This window comes from Kogia breviceps, chromosome 4 (assembly GCF_026419965.1).
Source record: "Kogia breviceps isolate mKogBre1 chromosome 4, mKogBre1 haplotype 1, whole genome shotgun sequence".
Classification (NCBI taxonomy): domain Eukaryota; kingdom Metazoa; phylum Chordata; class Mammalia; order Artiodactyla; family Physeteridae; genus Kogia; species Kogia breviceps.
The window spans coordinates 88,527,311-88,549,127 of record NC_081313.1 but is presented as its reverse complement, the minus strand read 5'-3'; the positions used below and the strand labels follow the sequence as shown (position 1 = coordinate 88,549,127).

General features: G+C 37.6%; 1 protein-coding gene across 6 annotated transcripts in view; it reads right to left on the bottom strand.

The window, feature by feature from the left end:
• Window positions 1–21,817, bottom strand: part of FER (FER tyrosine kinase) — a 468,410-nt gene that overhangs the window by 431,536 nt on the left and 15,057 nt on the right. For 4 of the 6 annotated variants that reach the window (XM_059063150.2, XM_067031424.1, XM_059063147.2 and 1 more), the window contains exon 2: window positions 21,473–21,618. The exons of the other annotated variants lie outside the window; for them this stretch is intronic. The gene's annotated coding sequence lies outside the window, so the exon portion shown is untranslated. The remainder of the gene's footprint in view (window positions 1–21,472; window positions 21,619–21,817) is intronic. 6 annotated transcript variants of the gene reach the window in all.

The following is a 21,817-nucleotide window of genomic DNA, read 5'->3' as shown; positions in this document are numbered from 1 at the left end:
GAAAATAGCAAAAGGGACAACCAAAGAAGAACTCTGAGAGGTAGACAAGAGGCCCTAGGACTGGAAGAACAGCACAGAGGCAGGATGTCTTGTACTCCCCTCACCCAACAGAAAAAGGTCATCTATCCCTGACTTTTCCCAACTTCCAGTCTGGGAACAAAAGGCAGTCCGTGTAGGCTTACTCCTCCCAGGATCCAAAAAGAATCCCTCTGACAATATCAGGCAAGCCAGACACCACCAGCAAGGGAGATAGATTATGAGCCTCACCAAAAACAGCCAGGGGAAGCATTCTCCTTCCCTGATAGGCCTGAGAATCCCATTTTCTGCCAAGAGAAACGGAACTAGGCAGGAAGAACCAGCAAAAGAGATCCAGCAATAGCAAGCAGCCCATTGAGAAAGCCTCCCTATCCCCACAGGTCCAAGGATCACCTTTCCCACCCAGAAATACCAGAGCAGGTGCACAGAACTGGCAAAAGGGACCCAGCTCTAGCAAGTGGTCCAGTCCAGGAAGCCCCTTGTTCTCTGCAAGTCCAAAATTCTCCTTTCCTGACCAGAGACTGTAGGGCAGCTAAGGGGCATGGTAAAGGAATTCTATCTCACCCCTTCTCTAACCAATAGATATCTAGTACTGCTCAGCCTAAGAAAAATGTCTTCTACTCCCTCAAGCAGCACCACCACTACCAAGAACCAGTGGGAGCCCTAGTGATACCACATAAAGCAAACCAAAATAACAGCACAAAGACTCAAAATTAAACTGTCACTGGAACCACAACCCACAAAAATAGGCCAAGAACTGCATGTTAAATCTAACCAGAGTGATTGACTGCCTGTAAAAATGAAAGATTGAAATAGGCCCCAGAGTCTCCTAACATAATAGATAAAATATCTAGGCTTCAACTGAAAATCACCTGTCATATCAAGAACCAAGAAAAATAATCACAAGTTAAAAAAGAAAAGACAATCAACTTATGCCAACAACAAGATGAATCAGATATTGGAATTATCAGAAAAGGATTTTAAATCAGCCATCATACAAATGCTTCAACAATAAATTACAAATTCTCTTAAAACAAATGTAAACCAACAATTACAAATTCCCTTAAAACAATTGTAAAATTAGAAAATCTAAGCAAAAAATAGAAGTTATTTAAAAACGTGGAAATTATAGAACTAAAAAATATAATAACAGGAATAAAAAACTCACTAGATGAGCCCAAGAGTAGACAACAAAGGATGCAATCAGTGAATGTAAGAAAAAGGAATAGAATTCAACCAATCCAAACAACAGAGAGAAAATATACAGAAAATAAGAAGAAGAATAAGCAAAGCCTTGAGGACCTGTGGGACAATAACAGAAGACCCAACATTTGTATCGTCTGAGTTCCAGAAGGAGAGAAGAAAGTAGGGCTGAAAGAGTATTCAAAGAAATATGTCCAACATGGTGAATGAGAAATCAAGACAGTGTGGTATTGGTAGAGGATAGACAGTAGATGAATGGCACAGAATAGAGAACCCAGAATTAGACCCACATAAATATGCTCAACTATTTTTTGATGAAGGTCCAGAAGCAACTCAATGAAGGAAAACTAGCCTTTTCAATAAATGGTACTGGAGCAATTGGATATCTATAGGCCAAAAAAAGAAAAAAAAGAATGAACTCTGACCTAACACCTTACACAAAAATTAATTCAAAACTTAAACATAAACGTAAAACTGCAAAACTTCTATGAAAAAAGAAACAAGAGGAAATCTTCAGGATCTAAAGCTAGGCAGAGTTCTTAGACTTGAAACAAAAAAAAAAACACAATCCATAAAAGGAAAAACTGATAAATTGGGCTCATCAAAAGTAAAAAGGTGGGCTTCCCTGGTGGTGCAGTAGTTGAGAGTCTGCCTGCCGATGCAGGGGACATGGGTTCATGCCCCAGTCCAGGAAGATCCCACATGCCGCGGAGCGGCTAGGCCCGTGAGCCATGGCCACTGACCCTGTGCATCCGGAGCCTGTGCTCCACAATGGGAGAGGCCACAACAGTGAGAGGCCCACGTAAAAAAAAAAAAAAAAAAAAAAAAGTAAAAAGGTTGCCTTGTGAAAGCCCATGTGAAGAAGAGAAAAAGACAAGCTATTGACTGGGAGAAAATATTGGCAAACCACATATCTTACAGAGAACTAGTACTTAGAACTCATAAGACCTCTTAAAATTCAACATTTAAAAACAACAACAATCTAACTAGAAAATGAGCAGAAGACATGAACAAACATTTCACAGAAAAGGATATAAAAATGGCAAATGAGCACACAAAAAGATGTTCAACATAAATTAGCCATCAGGGAAATGCAATTAAAACCACATGGAGGGGCTTCCCTGGTGGTGCAGTGGTTGAGAGTCCGCCTGCCATTGCAGGGGACACGGGTTCGTGTCCTGGTCCGGGGAGATCCCACGTGCCGCAGAGCGGCTGGGCCCGTGAGCCATGGCCACTGAGCCTGCGCATCCGGAGACTGTGCTCCACGACGGGAGAGGCCACAACAGTGAGAGGCCCCCATACAGCAAAAAAAATATATATATATATATATAATGACAAGACCAAACGCTTGTAAGGATATGGAAAAAGTGGATCATTCATTTGTTGCTGGTTAGTAGACAAAAAATGGTACAACCACTCTGGTTTCTTATAAAACTAAACATTCAACTACCATATGACCCAGCAATTGCACTCTTGGACATTTATGCCATAGAAATGAAAACATATGTTCACACAAAAACCTGTACACAAATGTCATGGCAGCTTCATCTGTAATAGCCAAAAGCTGGAATCAGCACAGGGATCCTTCAACAGATGAATGCATACCATGGAATACTACCCACATTAAAAAGGAACAGTCTATCGACATAGACAACAACTTGCACGAATCTTCAGGAATCCTGCTGAATGAAAAAAGCCAACCCCACAAAGTTATATACTGTATGATTCCATTTATATAACATTCTTGAAGTGAAAAAATTTTGGGAAAAGGACAGATTAGGGGTAGCCAGGGTTTAGGGGCTGCAGAGTAGAAAAGGGAGGTAAGTATGGTTATAGAAGGAGGATACAAGGGATTCTAGTAGTGTTGGAACTGTTCAGTACCTTGATAGTAGTGGTGGATACATGAATCTAACCAAGTAATAAAATGTTACAGAACTTAACATACACACAACAAAGGAGTACAATTAAAACTGGAGAAATATGAATAAGATTAGTGGATTATGTCAATGTTAATATCCTGGTTGTCACAGTTTTGCAAAATGTTACCATGAGGGGAAACTAGACCAACTGTACAAGGGATTATTATTTCAAACAATTGCGTATTAATCTACAATTACCTCAAAAGAAATTTCTATTTTAAAAAAAAAGTAATGCCCAGACCTCAAACTACAGGTTGGGGGAAGAACAATAACGTGCAGAGGGTGTCACAGATTTAGCTACATTCTTCCATAAGTAATAGGGCAAAGCTGCCTATGTCAACCATAAGGAAGATGAAAAAAAAATTACAAGGAAATTATACAATCATGCTGTAGCCAAAAATTACAGAGAGAGAGAGAGAGAGCAAGCAGGTGGGGGTACAATACAGACTGATTTGTAATATAATTTCCAATTGGGCAAGGAATTACTCTGTTATCTTCCCCCACTATTATCTCCAGTGCTTAAAACAGTGCCTTGCATATAGTAGACAATAAAAATCTGTTAAATGAATTAACTGGTTGAGGCTACACAGCATTATACATGCATCCCCTCATGCCCTACAATCCCTATTTAGCCCTCTTCATTCTTTAGGATACTTAGAGATTCTAAGTATTAATTCTATTATTACTTGTAACACGAGGTATTAAATTTACAACCCTAACCTATAGGTTAAAATTCCAACTCCTTTGCCTGGTAATCCAAGCTGGCCCCAGACAGCCTTCCACCCTCAAACAATAGTACCACAACTTTCTACCTATGGTCCTTTAAACGTCTCATGATCATACCTCTGTGCCTTTGCAGATGTTGTTCTTTCAGTCTAAATGTTTTTATCCCTTGTCTGCCTGCAGAATTTTCAACAACTGTAAAGTTGTTTTCTCTGTGAAACCTTCTCTGACCATCACCACAACCATAATTACCCAGGCCAACTTAGGTGTTCCCTTTTCTCAGATTTCAGGGATCATGTATGTACCTGTGATTAATATAACACTTCTCATAGTATATTTTAATTATTTGTGCAGGTATATTTCTCCCATCAAACTATGATATACATGAAAATAAGAATATTACAGAGTTTTCACTTTTATAACACTGGGGCTAAAATTACTATCCATATACAGTAGGTATTCAATTTATTATAAATAATTACAAGAGCAAACCCATTTTTTAAAAGATTTGTAAATGAGATTTTAAAATAAGCATTTCTATAATGTAGTGGATACTCAGTACAAATCAGGCAGAAATAGAGTATTCTACAAAAGTACATGCATGTCATTAGCAAAGATGTCTACTTTAAAATAGCATCTTTTAAAATACCATCTTTTTTAAAAGGTAAAACTAATAAATAACATCTTTTAAAATAGCATCTTTCCTAAAAGGTAAAACTAGTAAAAATCCTAAAAATATTATTGACTATTTAAATTTACTTAAATCTTTCTTATTGAATGGCATTCAGCTTGGTATTTAGGATCCAGTAAGTTAAGTTGAATTTTCAATTCACCATAAATAGTGATTAAAAACTTTAAAAGAACCATTAAAAATTGCCATATTCAAAAATTAGAATTTCATCCTGTATAAAATAGATCTATAAATACATACTTCTTAAACAAAAATAGACACTATTTAATAGCAAAATATAAAACAGATAACTAGTTTCCTTGACAGGACAATAGAATTCCCATGGTATTTCTTATAAGTATAAGGGTATATGCAAGTATTTCTTCTAAAATGCCTCTTGTTTTTCAACTTTTGGTTCCACAACCTTTATACATCCTGGAAACATTTTTACATTCTCCAAATATACAGAGAAAATACTGTTTTTATATAGCATAAAGAAACTTTAATCTGTACTGAATACTTCCAAGTAAGGAAGACTTATGTTAACACAGATGATATATTGTTGTCAAAAATATTTCTTTAATCACTTCCTTTTTTTAACATTGAAAGAAAATTCAAATATACCATGGAAGGTATGCTTATATAGAAAAATCAAAACATAAGTGAATAAAAGCTGTGCCATAGAAATAGGAAATCTTTCATTCTTCCTCCAAGACAAATTTTCATAAGCTGGCAAGAAATTGAATAGGAAGATGGCGGAGTAGAAGGACATGCTCTCACTCCCTCGTGTGAGAAGAAAGGAATCACAACTAGCTGCTGGACAATCATCGACAGGAAGATACTGGAACTTACCAAAAAAGATATCACACATCCAAAGACAAAAGAGAAGGCACAATGAGATGGTAGGAGGGGTGCAATCACAGTAAAATCAAATCCCATAACTGCTGGGTGGGTGACTCACAGACTGGAGAACACTTATACCACAGAAGTCCACCCACTGGAGTGAAGGTTGAGCCCCACATCAGGCTTCCCAACCTGGGGGTCCAGCAATGGGAGGAGGAATTTCTACAGAATCAGACTTTGAAGACTAGTGGTAATTGATTGCAGGACTTCAACAGGACTGGGGAAAACAGAGACTCCACTCTTGGAGAGCACACACAAAGTAGTGTGCACATTGGGACCCAGGGGAAGGACCAGTGACCCCAGGGGAGACTGAACCAAACCTGCCTCCTAGTGTTGGAGGGTCTCCTGCAGAGGCTGCAGGGGGAGGGAGGGAGAGGGGTGCTGTGGCTCACCGTGGGGACAAGGACACTGGCAGCAGAGGTTCTAGGAAGTACTCCTTGGCATGAGCCCTCCCACAGTCTGCCATTAGCCCCACCGAAGAGTCCAGACAGGCTCCAATGTTGGGTTGCCTCAGGCCAAACAACCAACAGGATGGGAACCCAACCCCACCCATCAGCAGATAATCAGATTAAAGTTTTACTGAGCTCTGCCCACCACAGCAAGAGTGAGCTCTACCCACCACCAGGCCCTCTCATCAGGAAACTTGCACAAGCCTCTTAGATAGCCTATCCACCAGACAGCAGACAACAGAAGCAAGAATAACTACAATCCTGAGGCCTGTGGAACAGAAACCACATTCACAGAGAGATAGACAAGATGAAAAGGCAGAGGACTATGTACCAGATGAAGGAACAAGATAAAACCCCAGAAAAACAACTAAATGAAGTGGAGATAGGCAACATTCCAGAAAAAGAATTCAGAATAATGATAGTGAAGATGATCCAGGACCTCGGAAAAAGAATGGAGGCAAAGATCGAGAAGATGCAAGAAATGTTTAACAAAAGACCTAGAAGAAATAAAGAACAAACAGAGATGAACAATACAATAACTGAAATGAAAACTACACTAGAAGGAATCAATAGCAGAATAACTGAGGCAGAAGAATGGATAAGTGACCTGGAAGACGGAATGGTGGAATTCATTGCTGCAGAACAGAATAAAGAAAAAAGAATGAAAAGAAATGAAGACAGCCTAAGAGACCTCTGGGACAACATTAAATGCAACAACATTCGCATTATAAGGGGCCCAAAAGGAGAAGAGACAGAGAAAGGACCAGAGAAAAGATTTGAAGACATTATAGTCGAAAACTTCCCTAACATGGAAAAGGAAATAGCCACCCAAGCCCAGGAAGCACAGCAAGTTCCAGGAAGGATAAACCCAAGGAGAAACACACCAAGACACATAGTAATCAAATTGGCAAAAATGAAAGACAAAGAAAAATTATTGAAAGCAGCAAGGGAAAAATGACAAATAACAGACAAAGGAACTCCCATAAGGTTAACAGCTGATTTCTCAGCAGAAACTCTACAAGACAGAAGAGAGTGGCATGATATACTTAAAGTGATGAAAGGGAACAACTTACAACCAAGATTGCTCTACCCAGCAAGGATCTCATTCAGACTCAATGGAGAAATCAAAAGCTTTACAGACATGCAAAAGCTAAGAGAATTCAGCACCACCAAACCAGCTCTACAAAAAATGCTAAAGGAACTTCTCTAAGTGGGAAACAGAAGAGAATAAAAGGACCTACAAAAACAAACCCAAAACAATTAAGAAAATGGTCTAGGAACATACATATCGATAATTACCTTAAACATGAATGGATTAAATGCTCCAGCCAAAAGACACAGGCTTGCTGAATGGATACAAAAACAAGACCCATATATATGCTGTCTACAAGAGACCCACTTCAGACCTAAGAACACATACAGACTGAAAGTGAGGGGGTAGGAAAAGATATTCCATGCAAATGGAAATCAAAAGAAAGCTGGAATAGCAATACTCATATCAGATAAAATAGACTTTAAAATAAAGAATGTTACAAGAGACAAGGAAGGACAAAACATAATGATCAAGGGATCAATCCAAGAAGAAGATATAACAATTAAAAATATATAGGCACTCAACATAGGAGCACCTCAATACATAAGGCAACTGCTAAAAAAGCTATTAAAAAAAGCTATAAAAGAGGAAATTGACAGTAACACAATAACAGTGGGGGACTTTAACACCTCACTTACACCAACGGACAGACCATCCAAAACGAAAATAAATAAGGAAACAGAAGCTTTAAATGACACACAGACAGATATATTTAATTGATATTTACAGAACATTCCATCCAAAAACAGTAGATTACACTTCCTTCTCAAGTGCGCACGGAACATTCTCCAGGATAGATTACATATTGAGTCACAAATCAAGCCTCAGTAAATTTAAGAAAACTGAAATAATATCAAGCATCTTTTCTGACCACAATGTTATGAGATTAGAAATGAATTACAGGGAGAAAAACGTAAATAACACAAACACATGGAGGCTAAACAATGCATTACTAAATAACCACGAGATCACTGAAGAAATCAAAGAAGAAATCAAAAAATACCTAGAGACAAATGACAAGGAAAACACAACAATCCAACACCTATGGGATGCAGCAAAAGCAGTTCTAAGATGGAAGTTTATAGCTATACAAGGCTACCTCAAGAAACAAGAAAAATCTCAAATAAACAATCTAACCTTACACCTAAAGGAACTAGAGAAAGAAGAACAAAGAAAACTCAAAGTTAGCAGAAGGAAAGAATTCATAAAGATCGGAGCAGAAATAAATGAAATAGAAACAAAACAATAGCAAAGATCAATAAAACTAAAAGCTGGCTCTTTGAGAAGATATACAAAATGGATAAACCATTAGCCAGACTCATCAAGAAAAAGAGGGAGAAGACTCAAATCAATAAAATTAGAAATGAAAAAGGAAAAGTTACAACAGACACCGCAGAAATACAAAGCATCCTAAGAGACTACTACAAGCAACTCTATGACAATAAAATGGACAACCTGGAAGAAATGGACAAATTCTTAGAAAGGTATAACCTTCAAAGAATGAACCAGGAAGAAATAGAAAATATGAACAGACCAATCACAAGTAATGAAATTGAAACTGTGATTTAAAATCTTCTAACAAACAAAAGTCCAGGACCAGATGGCTTCACAGGTGAATTCAATCAAATATTTAGAGAAGAGCTAACACCCATCCTTCTCAAACTCTTCCAAAATATTGCGGAGGAAGGAACACTCCCATACTCATTCTATGAGGCCACCATCACCCTGATACCAAAACCAGACAAAGATACTACAAAAAAAGAAAATTATAGACCAATATCACTCATGAATGTATATGCAAAAATCCTCAACAAAGTACTAGCAAACAGAATCCAACAACACATTAATAGGATCATACTCCATGATCAAGTGGGATTTATCACAGGGATGCAAGGATTCTCCAGTATAGGCAAATCAATCAATGTGATACACCATATTAACAAATTGAAGAAGAAAAACCATATGATCATCTCAATAGATGCAGAAAAAGCTTTTCACAAAATTCAACACCCATTTATGATTAAAAACTCTCCAGAAAGTGGACATACAGGAACCTACCTGAACATAATAAAGGCCATATATGACCAACCCACAGCAAACATCATTCCCAATGGTGAAAAACTGAAAGCATTTCCTCTAAGATCAGGAACAAGACAAGGATGTACACTCTCACCACTATTATTCAACATAGTTCTGGAAGTCCTAGCCACGGCAATCAGAGAAAAAAAAGAAATAAAAGGAATACAAATTGGAAAAGAAGACGTAAAACTGTCACTGTTGGCAGATGACATGATACGATACACAGAGAATCCTAAAGATGCCACCAGAAAACTACTAGAGCTAATCAATGAATTTGGTAAAGTTGCAGGATACAAAATTAATGCACAGAAATCTCTTGCATTCCTATACACTAACAATGAAAGATCAGAAAGAGAAATTAAGAAACACTCCCATTTACCACTGCAACAAAAAGAATAAACCTACCTGGGAGACAAAAGACCTGTATACAGAAAACTATAAGACACTGACGAAAGAAATTAAAGATGATACCAACAGATGGAGAGATATACCATGTTCTTGAAAAGGAAGAATCAATATTGTGAAAATGACTATACTACCCAAAGCAATCTACAGATTCAAGGCAATCCCTATCAAATTACCAATGGCATTTTTTACAGAACTAGGACAAAAAAATCTTAAAATTTGTATGGAAACAAAAAAGAGCCCAAATAGACAAAGCAATCTTGAGGGAAAAAAAACAGAGCTGGAAGAATCAGACTCCCTGACTTTAGACTATACTACAAAGCTACAGTAATCTAGACAATATGGTACTGCCACAAAAACAGAAACATAGATAAATGGAACAGGATAGAAAGCCCAGAGATAAACCCACACACCTATGGTCAACTAATCTATGACAAAGGAGGCAAGGATATACAATGGAGAAAGACAGTCTTTTCAATAAGTGGTGCTGGGAAAACTGGACAGCTACATTTAAAAGAATGAAATTAGAACACTCCCTAACACCATACACAAAAATAAACTCAAAATGGATTAGAGACCTAAATGTAAGACCGGACACTATAAAACTCTTAGAGGGAAACATAGGAAGAACACTCTTTGACAAAAATCACAGCAAGATCTTTTCTGATCCACTTCCAAGAGTAATGGAAATAAAAACAAAAATTTTAAAATGGGACCTAATGAAACTTTAAAGCTTTTGCACAGCAAAGGAAACCATAAACAAGACAGAAAGACAACCCTCAGAATGAGAGAAAATATTTGCAAATGAATCAATGGACAAAGGATTAATCTCCAAAATATATAAACAGCTCTTGCAGCTCAATATTAAGAAAACAAACAACCCAATCCAAAAATGGGCAGAAGACCTAAATAGACATTTCTCCAAGAGAAGACATACAGATGGCTAAGAAGCACATGAAACGCTGCTCAACATCACTAATTATTAGAGAAATGCAAATCAAAACTACAATGAGGTATCACCTCACACCAATTAGAATGGGCATCATCAGAAAATCTACAAACAACAAATGCTGGAGAGGGTGTGGAGTAAAGGGAACCCTCTTGTGCTGTTGGTGGGAATGTAAATTGATACAGCCACTATGGAGAACAGTATGGAGGTTCCTTAAATAACTAGAAATAGAATTACCATATGATCCAGGATTCCCACTACTGGGTATATACCCAGAGAAAACCATAATTCAAAAGGACACATGCACCCCAATGTTCACTGCAGCACTCTTTACAATAGCCAGGTCATGGAAGCAACCTAAATGTCCACCAACAAACAAATGGATAAAGAAGATGTGGTACATATATACAATGGAATATTACTCAGCCGTAGAAAGGAATGAAATTGAGTCATTTGTTGAGACGTGGATGGATCTAGAGACTGTCATACAGAGTGAAGTAAGTCAGAAAGAGAAAAACAAATATCATATATTGATGCATGTATGTGGAACTTAGAAAAATGGTACAGATGAACTGGTTTGCAGGGCAGAAGTTGAGACACAGATGTAGAGAACAAATGTATGGACACCAAGGGGGGAGGCCGCGGGGAGGTGGGGATGGTGGTGTGATGAACTGTGTGATTGGGATTGACATGTATACACTGATGTGTATAAAACTGCTGACTAATAAGAACCTGCTGTATAAAAAAATAAATTAAATTTAAAAACTTTAAAAAGAAATTTAATAGAATTTGAATTTATAATCCTTGACTAATAAAACCCATCAAAATCAGTTCATGGTTCAAATTACTTTATCAGAATATGTTTGTTCATTGATAAAGACTATAAAATCATTCATTCGCCAAAGTACAAAAATAATGGTATTTCTTACCTTTTATATGTTTCAATACTGACAGAAGTCAGAAACAGTGACTATGTGAACAAAGTTTCTGTCTTAAGCTGCTTGCAGCAAGACAGAAACAAAGTCACAAAAAGCCACCAAGTGTGCAAGTAATAACCACAGTTACAAAACAAAAAATTGACCTCACATGAATACAAAATGAAGTGCTTTTTCAGAAGCAGTTAAACAGGCTGGAATGAACAGTCACCAAAGTTTAATCACAAAGGCAACAGCATTCATTATCAGTTAATATATGCTGACCTTGACCACCTTACAGATATGGTAATCTAAAACTCCTCCTACACTTTCCTTATTTCAAAGTGTTGCTTTAGCTTAATTTAAAATAAAAGTTAAATTCAACTGAAACAGCACTAGGTTGGCCAGACAGCCTATGGGAACAGCATTAATAGATAATGATGTTTCACTGAGAGAGAACACTGAATAAAAGCTGTGTGAGGTTATAAACAAATGAACAACATGTTTGCTTTTAAATTAACTGTTTCTTTTTAATTTCAAAAATGTATTTGAGGTACTGATATTTAAAATTATTGGGGCAGAGCAGGATTATTAACAGAATTTTTGTTTATTTGTTTTAAGATATTATATAAATCAACAGGTATTTATTGAGTAACCATGGGAGAGATACTGTTAGGGATACAAACATAAATAAAATCCTGGATTACTGCCTTCAAACCAATTACTGTGTATTAAGAATAAATAGACAAGTTCACAGGTAACAATGACACAATTCATTCAAAATTCATTCAGCGACAGTAGTGAGCACCTATTTGCCAGGCATATTTCTCAGTGCTGGGAATATCAAGATGCACAAAATTACAGTCCCTAGTCTCAAGAAGCTCACCACCTACTAGGGTTAACAAATGTGGAAACAAACAAATGCCATATAATTAAACAGGTTCACAAATACAAATTGGTTATGAGCTCAGTGGGGATACAGGGGAAGTATGTACCACATTTCCAGAGACAATCAGGGAAGTCTTCACAGAATATAAAAGCCTGAGGTACAAAGTGCTACAAAGACACAGAGAAAGGAGAGAGTACAGCTGAGCAGAGTACTCAAAAAACCTTTATTAAGAAGAGAAGATCATTTCACAATTATATGTGTATCATGCTCTACACCTTAAACTTATACAATGTTATATGTAAATTATATCTCATTAAAGCTAGAAAAACTATTTTTAATCAAAAAAAAATATCTGGCAAGCCTTGCGGGATAGTCATGAAAGGAGCTCATGTACATGCATGTCTCTCTGCAAAGCTGTGTGTAGAGGTGGCTTTGGAAACAGTCCTGGGTTGAAATCCTAACTCCACCATTTCATAACTGTGTAACTGCACATTTTAATTAACCTCCTAAAAGATCGGTTTTCTTATCTTTAAAACGGGGATAGTAATACCTAGTTTGCAGGTATTGTGAAGATTAGATGAGATAAAGTATTTAGTGTGTCCGGCTTTGGAGAGACATTAAAAAGCAGTCATTGCTAATAAAGCATGAGAGAGAGCACCCACACAAGAGAGAACAAAGAAGAGCAAGTAATGGAGGACGGCTCCTTTCTAAATACAAGTTTGAACATAAGCAAGGATACACAGGTGGAAAAATGGGGAACATGTTTGCAAACCATGGATAATTTGAAGGGAAACAGGGGAACAAAGTTAAAAGGATTAAGTGCACAATGCATACTAACTTGTATGCCCTAAATTCTCAAACTATAACTGTTATCCAGATACCTCTTGACCTTTTAACTCTTCCTATATGATCAATTATTATAATAAAAGAGTTCAGTTTTCAAATTAAGGCCAAATATTTTTCCTTCAAGGAGAGTAACAATGTAGGGAGAAGTAAAAATAATTTCAAAATCCATGTGTACTTTCAAATAGGCTCATTAAAGGCACACATATACTAACAGAATGGCAACCAACAAGGTTTCATCAGTTATAGGTTATATGAACTAGGCCAAAGCCAGTCCCTACTCTGCAGTGAGAAAGCCTGTCAGAGAGCCCGTATCAGGCAAACTTTGTGCCACTCTTTATCTTTTTTTTTTTTTTTTTTTTTTTTTTTTTTTTTTTTTGTGATATGCGGGCCTCTCACTATTCTGGCCTCTCCAGTTGCTGAGCACAGGCTCCGGACGCACAGGCTCAGCGGCCATGGCTCACGGGCCCACCCGCTCCGCGGCATGTGGGATCTTCCCGGACCGGGGCACGAACCCGTGTACCCTGCATCGGCAGGCGGATTCTCAACCACTGCGCCACCAGGGAAGCCCCGTGCCACTCTTTAAAACATGGAGGAAAGTCAATTTCATTCTTGGCTTTTTTGTATAATTCCATCTTTTCCCAAAAGGCAAGGCCTAATTCCCACTCCTGTCCCATCCTTCTCTACAGTCATGCTCCAACAAATCTGTTTTCTTCCTGAATCGTTCTTCTAGAATTCCATTCAGTTTGTAAATAAACTTCCCTAAATCTCTACCCTTTAATTCCCATCAGAAAACTGGTTCCCCAAAAACACAGGCTCTTACGTGGAGACTATACCTTCCCTACATTCCACCACCCACATCCATGGGGCTGGGGGGGGTGGGGGTGCAGCAGGGGGGATGAGGGGTGGGTAACATTATCCTGATTCCCTAGTGCCATTTCCAAATCACTGCTCTTTCCAATCTTATTCAAAAATCTCTTCTCCTTTGAAATTTACACCATTCAGCTCTACCAAATTCTATTCCACCTTGCTGTTATTATTTCCAAATCTGCCTCTCAATCTCTACTTGCTCCCAATCTTATTCTCCAACCCAAGTCTTATCTTCATCCATGGAGATTTTAACCTCTGTAGTCTTTCTCTTATCCAAAGATCCATTCAATCAAGTCCATTTCAACTACCCATTGCCACTGGCCATAATCTGAATCTAAAACTGTTTCATCTCTGCAATGGTAAATTTTACTATCTTAGTTCTAGACCATAACCTACTACCTTCCTACGCCTCTCTGGAGTCTAAACTGCTACTATACCTACTCTTTGACCTCCAAATGATCTCCAGTCACCCACTATTTCCTCTAAAATTTATCAGCTCCCCCTATATTCTCTCCCTTTTAGGGTAAGGATGTCACTTATCATCCAGAACTAGGGTACTTTTCAGAGTAAAATGAGGTGCTATTCTTCAATATGCCAGGAATACAGGTGTAAACCTGGTCTGTCCTAGACAAACTAGGACATAGAGCCCCCCTACTTCTTTCCCTACACACTGTGAATCAACTGACCTCCCTTAACTTTCTTTCCATTGTACTTGTCCTAAAAACCTCCAATGCTTAATCAATCCTTCTTTCTTCTCCCTAGCCACTTTTTTTTTAAAGCTTCACTACCTCTTACTAGCATTAAGACTGTGCTCAGATCACCTCCATTAGGCAGCCTTCTCTTGCCTCTGCCCTTTGTTATCGTAACATTCAGGAATGACAGTATCCTATTCATGACTGTATCCTCATGTTTCTCATACGATGTCAAGCATATAGGCATATTCCCATAGATGTACTCCACGAGCCTCAAAGTTTGACTCTAATTATCTCTTATATGTTTATTCAGAAGCACATCATATGAAAAATGATTACTTTTACAATTTCATAGAGATTAAACAAGTCAAAGATAACAATTACACAAATAAAAACTAGCAGGTATTTTCCTTAGCATGAGCTTTTTTTTTTTTTTTTGCGGTATGCGGGCCTCTCACTGTTGTGGCCTCTCCCGTTGCGGAGCACAGGCTCCGGACGCGCAGGCCCAGCGGCCATGGCTCACGGGCTCAGCCGCTCCGCGGCATGTGGGATCCTCCCGGACCAGGGCACGAACCCGTGTCTCCTGCATCGGCAGGCGGACTCTCAACCACTGCGCTACCAGGGAAGCCCTTAGCATGAGCTTTTTAAATTTATCTTCCTCAGATATTCGATTAACTCTGGGTTTTGCCTGTTACTCTCTGCTCGTGATTCTGTCCTCTTACGTTTCAAATATAAAGTCACATCAAACAAATTTTGGAAGTACATGAAGTATAAGTAGAAATTTAAGGACAAGTAGGAAAAGCAAATTTCAGAATATGTATATCAAATGATCCTCTTTTTTAAATTATACAAATATAAATTTTTAATACAGTTGGCCCTTCATATACACAGGTTCCACATCCATGGATTCAACCAACCGGGGATCAAAATATTCAAGAAAAAGGCTTCCCTGGTGGCGCAGCGGCTGAGATTCCGCCTGCCGATGCAGGGGACACAGGTTCGTGCCCCGGTCTGGGAAGGTCCCACATGCCGTGGAGCAGCTGGGCCCATGAGCCATGGCCGCTGAGCCTGCACGTCCGGAGCCTGCGCTTCCGGAGCCTGTGCCCCACAACGGGAGAGACCACAACAGTGAGAGGCCCGCCTACCGCAAAAAAAAAAAAAAAAATTCAAGAAAAAAAATTCAAGAAAAAAAAATTCCTCCAAGTTCCAAAAAGCAACACTTGAATTTGCCACATGCCAGCAACTATTTCTATAACATTTATATTTTTTTAGGTATTATAAGTAATCTAGAGATGATTTAAAGTACAGGCATACCTCGTTTTATTGCACTCCACTTTTTCACTTCGCAGATAATGTGTTTTTTACAAACTGATGGTCTGTAGCAACCCCACATCGAGCAAGTCTATCGGCGCCATTTTTCCAACAGCAGTTGCTCACTTCATGTCTCTGTGTTACATTTTGGTAATTCTCTCAGTAATTCAAACTTTTCATTACTATTATACCTGTTATGGTGATCTGTGATCAGTGATCTTTGATGTCACTACTATGATTCACTGAAGGCTCAGATGATGGTTAGCATTTTTCAGCAATAAATCATTTTTTAATCAAGGTATGCACAGTTTTTAAAAACATAATGCTATTTACTGCACACTTAGTAAACCACAGTACAGTGTAAACATAACTTTTATATGCACTGGGAAACCAAAAAATTAGTGTGACTTGCTTTACTGCAATATTCGCCTTATTGCAGTAACCTAGAACCAAACCCACAATATCTCTGAGGTAGCCTGTACACGGCAAGGATGTGTGTAGGCTACATGCAAATACCATGCCATCTATATAAGAGACTTGAGCATCCTCAGATTCTGGTATCAGCAGGGGGTCCTGCATCATTGATATCCCTTGCAGACACCAAGGGATGACTATATACGTTTTAAAAGTTCAAACTGACACACATCAAACCTTTAACATTAGCTACTTGTGAAGAATGAGAGTCAGAATACTGGGAAGAATGTCACTTTTTATTTTATGTATCTCTAGTTTGTATTTTTATAAGAGGATATATTCATTTTATAATGTTAACAAAATTTAAAGAAAAGACTCCCCAACAAGTTTTTTTTTTTAAGACTGAGGACTGAGAAGATAAAAATCAAATTTCAGAGATGAATGCTTAACATTAAAAATTATTTCTCCTTCATGGGACTACCCTGGCAGTCCAGTGTTTAAGATCCCATGCTTGCAATGCAGGGGGCAAAGGTTCGATCCCTGGTCAGGGAACTAAGATCTCTCATGCCGCATGGCATGGCCAAAAAAAAAAAAAATTTATTTCTCCCTCAAATATAGTTAATTTATTTTTATTCAGAAAATGACAAAGGTATTTATATAATGAGACAGGAAAATCTCCCAAATGTATTCACATAACAGAATCTTGACCCCTCTCACAGAATGCTTCTGGTTTCCACTGAACAGTTTTATCCCTCTTCCATATCCCAGGCTCCTGTATCAAAAGTCTCATCCTTCTCTATTCCCTCATTTTTTTCAGGTTTTACCTGAACCAATTCTAGCTCTAATTCAGCACCTCAGCAATAAATTCATCTAACCACAGGTTGAACCATTACTGTAGTTGCCCAGGAAAGGAATCTGTCTTTTTGCTCTATGTCTTAGTAAACTCCTTTCATTCATTTATTTATTCATCCCATAAGTACTTTTAAAATGTCTACAATATGCCACACACTAAGTGAAGTTCTGAGTACAGAGATAAAAAAGTACTGGTCACAGCCTCAGGAAGCTCATTAGAGGAAAGGAAGAGTTCTAATACCTAACAATAACTGCTCTTAAGGAATCCCTGTACCAAGTATAGTAAAAACACAGAAGTATAATCTAATCCTGGCTGTAGGAAAAAGAAGGAAAAGTCTTCATAGACATCTCTAAAACATCCAGAGTAGTTCCTTCCTCACTGGCACTTTCTTCCTTTCCTCTCAACCAAAATATGACTCTCCCCACTTTGAAAATACTGCTTAAAACTTACCTCCCACTTCCTCCCCACAAAGCTCCACTTGTTCCTAAATGCCATGTAATTCTTAAAGAAAACCAAACAAATCTGTGAAACTCAAAAGCCAGCAAGGAAGGAAGAAAGAGAACACCCACTGAAGGCCAGCCCTACACAAGTACCAGAGAGAGCAGGTACTTAGATCTTTTCTTATTGTGCTTAGCTCTGATTGTCTCTACTAACTTGCTTATATATCATTTGCATTTCAATCTACTTCCCACATGAAATTGTGCATTTTTCAAAGATGAAGACTTAGACTGTAACATCTTAGCTTTGTAACGTCCACAGTGACTACATATATATTCCTAGGTATAATCAACTGGTTAGGAGGTGGGAGAGGGCCACAGTAGGTGGGGGAATAACTCCTGCAGACTTCAGTTGTTTTAAATGAATTTCAATTGCCAACTGGTGCCAGTGGGTTGAATACAACATAAATTTCCCAGTTTTTATTTTATCTTTAACTTAATCCAACCAAATGTAGAAACCTCAGCCAATGTACATGTAAAGTTGGATTGATGTTTTTTAAAAAAAAGCTTGGAATAAACAATTTTATCTCCAGCAACCTCAGAGAATTGGAAGGAAAAAGCAAACTGCAAATAAGTTTTGGATGAATAATGTTCTCAGAAACCAGGCAATTCTCAAGAAAGACATTAAGTATACACAAACTATATATTTTAAGAGAAAATACAGATAGATAATGAAAAACAAAAAGAGGTGGGGACTGTTCAAGATTAAAAGAGAATAAAGAGATAAGCATCAAATACAGTGCATGAAACCTGATTGAATCCTAAATCCAAAAAACTCAAAAAAAAAATGTTTAGGGACAACTGGGGAGATCTGAATATGGATCATTATATTAAACATATTCTTAAATTAATGTTAATTTTCTTATATAAATATTGATATTATAATCATGCAGAAAATTATCCATATTCTTAGGAAATGCACGCTTAAAAATTTATATTATATATTTATATACTATAATATAAATATAATATATATTTTTAATATAGTTTCCAGCAGTTTTTAAAATATATAAATATATAAAAAGAGAGAAAATGTAGCAAAAATTAACAGTGAGTGAATACAGATGAAAGGTAATATGGGTGTTCATTGTCCCGCATTTTCCATTTTTTTCTGTAGCACTGAACATTTTCAAAATGAAATACTGAAGGGATGGGAAGATGGCTTGAGAAGATGCCAGCCTGATGGAAGCATAAGGGGTAAAGGCAGCACTAGTCTCACCAAAATTGAAAATCAACTGTGTGATCTTGGGCAGGTCATGGAAGCTTTCTAGGTCTCAGCTAAAAGAAGAGGAAGTGAATGATCTCTAAGATAACCTTCCAGCTACAATATCCCATTATTCAACTACTTCTCAGCTCTAAAACTCAAAAGATAACCATATGTGAAGAGGGAAAACTCACAGGACTGTAAAAAAAAATAAAGTATTTAAAACAGCTAGCCATATGCTTGTCACAAACAATAAACATTAACTCCTCTCTTTTGAAAACACTGTAAAAATTCTTCAGCAAAAAAAAAAACAAAAGAAAGATATGACTACTAATTAACTTAGAAAAAATAAGTAACACAGAAGTGGAAAGGTCTACTTTAATATCTATTCAATTTCTATTGAATTAAAAACTATGTGTTTGCACCTAAAGTAAAGCAAAACAAAGTATTAACTAGTACATATTACAAATTTGTCAGATGCTTTTACTTCCAGCACTAATGTTATTTGTAGCATTATAATTAATTTCCCTTTTGGTAAAACAACTAATCCTTGAGATAATGAGAAAGATAATTATCTAAAAAGATTCTGTACCTGATGCTAGCATCCACCCAAAGATCATGGAGTCATCATCGAGTAACACTCTTTCCTCACCAAAAATATCCATAGACTTTGACTAAAAAAAAAGAAAGTCATATCAAATCCATCCATCCCACTCTTGTTGCTAGCATCTTAATCAGGGCACCACTATCTCTCACCTTAGCTCCTAAAATTGCCAGCTTTCAGTTCCAGCCCACTTAGTCCATTCCTCACATAGTAGCTAAAATGATGATATAACTTAAGAACAAAACAAACTACATGCCAAACCCTTCAAAGCCCTGAATATTTCTATAACTTCTTCCTACCCATCTCGGTCTCTCCTACTATGTCAGCCACAATGCAGTTTTTTAAATTCCTCAAATTCACCAAGCTCTTTCCTCCTTCAAAGTCTTTGTACCCACTATTCCTTTTTTTTTCTTTTTTCCACCCAGCTTTATTGAGATATTATTGACATATAAGATATGTAAGTTTAAGGTGTACAATGTGATAATTAGATGCATGTATACATTGTAAAATGATTATCACAATAAAGTTGGTTAACATCTCCATACCTTCACACAATTACAACTGAGTCTGTGTCTGTGTGTGTGTGTGTGTGTGTGTGTGCGAGTGGTGATAGCATTTAAGATCTACTCTCTTAAAAACTTTCAAGTAGGGCTTCCCTGGTGACGCAGTGGTTGAGAGTCCGCCTGCCAATGCAGGGGACACGGGTTCGTGCCCTGGTCCGGGAGGATCCCACATGCCGCGGAGCAGCTGAGCCCATGAGCCACAGCCGCTGATCCTGTGCGTCCGCAGCCTGTGCTCTGCAGCGGGAGAGGCCACAACAGTGAGAGGCCCGCATAACAAAAACTTTCAAGTATATAATACAGTATTTTTAATTAGATTCACCACGTTCTACATTAGATCCCCAGAACTTATTCATCTTATAGGTAGGAGTTTGCACTCTTTGACCAGCATCTCCCCATTTCTCCCACTTCCCAGCCTCTGGCAACCACAATTCCACTCTCTATTTCTATGAGTTTGGCTTTTTAAGATTCCACATAAAAGTGAGAACACACAGTATTTGCCTTTCTCTGTTTGACTTATTTCACTCTTCCATTCCTTCAAATGAGAATGCTTTCCCCACCAAAAATATCACCACCACCATGCCCCCCCACTACACACACACACCCTCCTTGAAATAGCTCCTTCTCATATATAGGTTTCACCTTAAATACCAACTCCTTAGAGGAGCTTTTTGTGACCACCCTATCTGAAGTAGCTCCGGCCACCATATGTCCAAGTCATTTGCTTTCCTTCAAAAAATTTACTGCAATTCATAATTATTTTGTCAGTGTAGTTTTTAACCTCTCCCATCCTCTAGAATATAAGCTATAAAGATAGGATATCCAACTTATTCATCATTATATCACCAGAATCCCCAGGAAGTTCTCTGATCCTTAATACAAGCCTATTAATGTGCATCAAATAAATGAATAAAATAGTAAGTGAATACAGGACTATATTAGATAATGGATTAATAATGATATTAATGGAAATACAAAAACCAGAAGGAGAAGTAAGTGTTTAAGAAGGAAAATAAAATACACTGAGTTTGGTACAAGGCAGTTGAAAATATGGGACTTGTGGGCACACAGGTCAGGAAAGAGATAGAGTTGGCTTCTGCTGACTGTGTTAGTTGAAAAAAATAATAACTAAATCATAAATGGAATAGAATGCAGTAGGATAAATGCCAAGCAAAAAAATAAATAACACAAATATAAAATGACTGTAGCCTGCCTAGGTAGGAGAATAACATAAAGAACACTATAAAATTAAGACAAGTCAAAACTGTTTTCACAGTTTCAGAGGAAAAAAGTTTATATATATGTATATATATGTATTAATATATGCATGTGTGTGTATATATATATATAAATTTATTTAGTAATCTACTAAGAAGAGTAAAGTAATCCTACCTTACTACTATTCGTTGCTGGTCATATCTTAGCTAAAGTAGCAGGTCCATGTTGAAGGATTACACATTAGGGATGAGGAAGACACTTGAGAAAACGTGCAGTGAAGTCTCATGGGAATGATCCTATGTCTAGGCAGAAAACATGAGCTGCAAGAAGAAATTCAAGGAGTCAGAACTGTTCACTACAGAGAAAAAGGTAAAAATGGACACATGGAATATGGTAGGCTCCTACTGGAAATCAACTTTGGCAGTTCATCACGCTCACGACATTAAAAATCAGGGTGCTATGCTTACCTAGCTTGTCCATCCCCTGCTTACTCTCTCCCCTTTCTTCCCACAACTTCCC